Source organism: Stegostoma tigrinum, chromosome 19 (genome assembly GCF_030684315.1).
Source record: "Stegostoma tigrinum isolate sSteTig4 chromosome 19, sSteTig4.hap1, whole genome shotgun sequence".
Taxonomy (NCBI): domain Eukaryota; kingdom Metazoa; phylum Chordata; class Chondrichthyes; order Orectolobiformes; family Stegostomatidae; genus Stegostoma; species Stegostoma tigrinum.
This window is the reverse complement of record NC_081372.1, coordinates 49572511-49578888: the sequence shown is the minus strand read 5'-3', so window position 1 is coordinate 49578888 and position 6378 is coordinate 49572511.

The following is a 6378-nucleotide window of genomic DNA, read 5'->3' as shown; positions in this document are numbered from 1 at the left end:
AAATTGTTTATTTCAATTGATATAACTTGCTTTATTTTCCTGACACATCATCCCCAGTTATTAAAGATGATAGGCTCAGACTTTTGAGAGGCACATTTTAAATCTCTGGCTATACTTACTACCTATGTATTGTTGGACGGCTTCCCAAAAGACAAAGTACATTTATAACGCAGTCTCCCTATTCTCTAGCAGTCCCAAATCACTTCACAACCTATATATACATTTTTGAAGCCTACTCGCTATTGTTTTGTATGCAGATGTGGTGGCCAGGTTTTACACAGCAAGGTCTCTTAAACAGCGGAGAGATAAATGACCAGACAATCTGTTTAGGTGATCATTTGGTCGAGGAATAAGTATTAATCAGAACACTTAATTAGATTGAACAAATGGCTTATTTTTGAGATGCCATTTGACCACAGAAAGGGCACCCCAGCCAAGTTGATTTTGATCTCAACTGTAATTACAATCCTACAATGCAATCCAGAATGGGAGTGCTATTGGCTGGCCTTTGCCTGACTTCATGGCATCGTGATAAATGTGGCATCCGGGGTAGAATTTTGAATAGGATTTGTCGCATCATCAAATACTAGTTGGTTTATGTAATTTAATTAAAATTAAAGTTTAATCTGACCATAATTTTGCAGATTTTTAGACAGTCTCTTTAGAATTGACATTTACAAATGTTGCATAGTGGATAATTGTTTAATTTTTATTAGCAAAAGTGTGCACTAATTGTCCACCTAATGGGATGTGGCAAAACCCTGCAGTGTACATTATTAGAAAATGTCTGGAAATGTACGGTTGAATATTTGTATCTATAAGTGCACTTATCCAGCCTTGCGCCACTTGTTCATGTCTTCTTCTTGCCAGTTTCTCTTAAAAGTAGGTATTTATTGAGTTTTCTTTCCTTTGTTGCTCAGATACATCCTGACTTTATTTTGACCTGTCATGCAACAGTGAAGATGTTATGACTGACAGATGGCACAAAATTAAACTCACTTTTTGAAAATTCTAACAAACTAGTTTTCCCCAACACCACCTTATGGCTCAGCAAGTGTCTGTTGAGTTACTGATTGGATCAGTGGGGAAACTAATTCCAGATCTGTGTTGAATTAGTTGATTTTAATTGAGACAATGGTAGGAGTATTTGTCTTCATTGCCTGTTAGGACTGGGTTGAGAATGTCAGCCAAGGTTCCTACTCCTGACTGCTATTTAATGACCCTTGCTGCACATTGGTGAGCGGAGATGTTCGCTGAGGTCAGGATCAAGTTCCTTTGTGGTGCCCCATGCAGTCAAGTAGTCTGTCGATGCTGTCAGTTGTTGTTTAGGCTGACACATCAATAATACCACAAATTAGAGTTCAAAGCTTCCTTGAGGAGATGACAAATGGCAAGCAAAAAATAGTTGTCCAATAGATTGTGCCTAGATGATGCATTACTCATTAACCAAAACCTACTGAAAATTATCAGTTTAAATAGTTTAATAATTATACTTTCAAACAGCTTTAGTGGTAAAATGAAAAGGAACAACATGAAATGGGTGAGGGAGAGGGGTTAAAGCTTAATTCATTTAAACAAGACAATGGAATGGAAATTGAGACAGCATTGCCAAGTTTAGGACATATTTACTTTATAATTAAACATTTTACGAGCTTTTTTGTTGTGTATATAGTATGAAACATCTCCATTTAATCAAATTGAACAAACCATTACTTTCTCAGTACGTTAAGTAAGGCTGAAGTTGTGCTGCACTTGTGAAAATTTAAATCCACCTCATTCAGGAGGCTTCAAACCTCACTGTATTTGTACTTTGTAGCTTTCTATGTCACTGTGTTTGGATAGATAAACAGTCAAAGCCTGTTTCTATTGACAAAATTCAATAAAGTTGTATTTGTGAGTTGTAACTCACGATCCAACTTCAAAGAAATATGATTTTTGAAAAGTTACTAAGTTTCCAAGCACCCATTATCATTGTCATCCCTGAAGTCAAACCTCTGGTGATGATTACAATTCAGTTTGTCAGCATGTTCGTATTCCTAAAACAATCTCCTTCAGATAAAGCCATCAATGATGGATCTTGCATCTTTATATACCTCTTGGTGGTGGAGGATCACATCTAATTATTTGGCAGGAATACTTTTGTAGCCTTCCATCTGCATTGCCTCTATGCCAGCCTGATTAAGATTTAGACAGGTGGGCTCATGATTCTCACAGCAGTTAGTCAATCAGTGTGTAATCAAGCCAGAGCTCCTGTGGAATTGGCAATGTAGCATTGCAGTTCCGTATACTGTTTGTAAATTCCTTGTGTTACATGTAGTGACAGTTAAGTTTATGTACTTCAAACAACACCCCATCCATAGCCTTAAAGGAACAATTAACAATAAAAGTTTGAGACCATTCCTATGCATAAATCCATTTTCAGTGTCAACTCCCTACTTCAACAGACACGTTTAAACAAATATCATGAATTTCAATTTATCTGTTCATTCAAGTTAACTTTTGTCTTGCCAAGACTAATACCTTGAGCATTTTTACAAATCCAATCACAAACATAGAAAATAGTTGCAGGAGTAGACCATTCGGCCCTTCGAGCCTACTCTGCTGTTCACTGTGATCATGATGGATCATCCTACTCGATATCTCCTCATCACAGTCCTGCGTTGACCCTGTCTAGTCCTGTTGGAATTTACAGGTTTGAGATTTTTCCCTTGCCCTATCTTACTGTTACTCACAACTAGAATTAAGCGTCAGTTGCATTTGAAAATTGCCTTGTAACCAATTTTATGATGTCCCAGTGTCTCACCTCATCAGATGCTTGGGCTCAGGCTCTTTTGGCAATTGGTATGAGCATCATTTGTGATAGGATCGCATCACTGAGCAGAAGTTAACAATTTACCTATTTTTCACTGGTGGGCCAAGCCTCTGGCAACAAACCGGCAGAAACTTTCTCTGGGAATAATCTGAATGCTAATTCAATACTGTACAGGGAGGTTGTAGTTCTAGTTGAATGGTATCAAAGTACGAGCCCTGAAAGAAGAAAACAGGAAGGAGAGAATAATACTTCTGTTGACACTCTGTTGCTCATTTAAGAACGCCTGTGAGCTGATATTCAAATAAACTATCTACTACATACCTGAGCACCTTTTCTTTAAAAAAAAACCTAGCAGGAGCTCCAGGTAAGGCAGATCCTAACGATGACTGATGTGTCTAACTTTGAAGTGAGACAAACATTGGCTTTAGTAAGGCTGATGATGCTGATCAACCATCAACAGACATTGGAAACACATTGGAACCAAAGCCATGCCCAACTTGAAATGTATAACCATGATTTGGCACTTCTTTTCAGATCAGTTCCAGGTGCAAGTTTGTTCTTGAAAATGTGATTTGCAGATTTAAAAAGTTGCGATAGACAGTCATAAAGACCAAACTGGCCCGGGAGGGTGGTGGTGCTTTATTAGCACGTACAAGTGGTATGTAGAGTAAACAGTAGCAATGCTCAGCTGGCAGGTGTCTATATACAAAAAGTGGTTCCAACAATTTAACAAATTGGGGCTTGTTGGGATGCTCTTTGGAGTGACAGTATGGCCTTGATGAGCCAAACAGCCTGCTTCCACACTGTAGGGATTCTATAAGCATTGTTACCGGCCCAACAATCGCTGCTGGGACAATGGTGAAACAAAAAATTTGTTGAGTCATCTGATTTGGGACTTTATTCTTCATCCTTTGGATTGCGTTACATTTGCACAGAAAAGGAGAATGGATGTTGGCACAGCCATGTTATCTTCGCAACTGGGATGTAGTGAGCCTCATGCCTGATCATTTTTTTCTTTGCCAGCAAAGGAACCAACAAATGCTAAAGGGTGAATTCAGATATTAAAAAGGCGAAATGGAAAGACAGAAAGGAAAATCAAGTTGAGAGAAAATAAATAGAGCAATGGGGACAGAAGATAACATTGTAAAAGTATTTGAGAATTGTGTTCTTAAAAAGTTATGTAAATGGCAGGATGGATATGTAAAGATTATCTTTGATATACTTCCTTTAAAAAAATCTAATTAACACTTCAGTGCCAAAAAATCCTTTGTATCCTGTGAAGTATGAATGGTAAGGCTAGCATAAAAATACACATGTACAAAAATGCATAAAAATCAGTTTGGGATAACATTTCATGAAAGTTTTAAATATATCTAGAACTAATAGTGAAACTTGGTTGTTCCTTTTCTAAGCCTCCATTCAGGTGGGATCCATAAATCACACCATCAATGGTCCACTATTGCATGAATTACCAACATAACTACAAATGATGTAAATAAATCCTGTATGCAGGGTGAATCCAGAAATTTCATGAATCCATTTTAATGGAGGTTAAGTTCAAGGTGAGTTTGTAGGATTTTTTTTCAGGTTTTCTCAAGTCTTATAGCAGAATCAAACCCTAAGGCAAATTGTCTTCACTGCAAATTGCTGGATATTTTGGTACAAATGAACAATTGGGTGCCATTGACTTGCAATTATTTTTCGTGTAATTTTCTTAACGTAGCACTCATTCAAAAGTGGTGCTGGCAATCTAGAGCTGGTTTTCTTGATTCTTATTTCAAAACATGACATTGCCAATTCAGCTTGTAGATTGAGGGTTGGTTCAGAGTGAATCAGGAAGTGAAGCTCATCCCAAATACTACAAGGGAATGGTCTGTCCAAGCAGGTGATAATGTTGGATGCCGTACATATAATGGTGCCAACACACCCTGAAGATGATATGATAATGTATTTTGACAGGACAAGTTTATGGAAACTCCTACGATGAAGATGACCAAACTCCAGAATCATTGGAATTCAGGACAGTGGTTTTGGGAGTATTGTAAGGCTGGAATTGTTAAATCTGTTACAGTTGATGAGGATATAGGTTTAGAGGACAGGGATACAATTCCATGCCCTATTAAAAAATGGGAAAGTCCATGTTTTGATAAATAGGAAAATGACTGGAAATGTCATTCTGTATTATCAGTCATATTGAGCATTCAACATGCTAGGATCTAGTGATACAGTTAAAAAGCAAGTGTTAATTGATAAGCTTTTTTTGTGTGAAAGGGATTAACTATTAATACTACATGGTATTTTTCAGTGTGACTTGTGTTTTTACAGCTGCTATAATGTGTATTGAAGTAAGTGACAAACACATTCTGTTATGACTGTTTTCATTGTCCTGTCATTGCAATCCAGTTTGCATTCCATCACTGACACCTTGCCAACCATAACTGAACAACTAAAACTGATAAAAGCATAGAACAGATAAGTGAAAACTAAATGCCTTTGCAAATGGATCATTAATTGAAAAAGTCAGCACGATATTGACATGATCAGGTTGAATATTAGTGCAGCAAGTCAAAAGGTACCTGACCCTATCATATCACCACAGTATTTACAAGGCAATTTCCATGTCCTTGGGTAGGTAGTGACCTTTTTTCACTTTTACTTCACAGAAATATTTAACACGTTAACAACAACATCTGAGCTTTTATTGCAAGATGTTTTCCGAATCGAGTTCTGAAATACCAAAATGCTGCACATTGTCTAAAGTCCCATGCAGCTAGACTTAATTCTCTAGTTGATGTATGCTACTGTATAAAGATTTAGATTAATAGTTTTAAAACTTGCTGTGGATCAAGGGTTGTGCACTACCTGTGTTATGTTTCGAAATGTGTGTTGGACCTTGTCCAACGGCCCTCCAGATTCACAGATTCTGGCTTCAAACTTGGTCTGTTTGACCCTGCTGGGGGTGGGTTTAATATCACAGAGCTGGGCTTCTGATTATTATTCATATACTCACTCCTGCTGGAAAGTGTTTGGGTTCAGAGCAAAACTAGCTCACGCTCTGCTGTAATTGAATAGAAATGGTAGAAGGTTACATGTGAGAAATAATCCAATGGGTAGAATACTGGATTGTTGCTGCCATCCAGGGAAACTTATAAAGAAAGTGAGCAGCCTTGAAATTAAAGGAAGAGATATTGAACTTAGCCCAATTTACATTTGAATACCAGTGACGACCCCCCTCCCCCACACCAAAGCCAACATATTTAGTAATTTTTCTATTAAAACAAAACGTGCATTTGTTTCATATGTCTCACCTTGGTTTATAGCCCAAAGCACGGTCCAGACAGTGAAGCACTTTTGAAGTATAGTCTCTATTGAAATGTTGCAAATTCAGCAGCCAATTTCCCCACACAAACAATGAGATTATTGCTAGATAATCTATTTTAGTGATGCTAATGAGTGCTACCAGGGAGAATTTGCCTACTCTTCAAATTACTGTCATGGCATCTTTTGCATCCATCAGAAAGCAGAGTAGCCAAGATAACAAAGTATGAAGCTGGATGAACACAGCA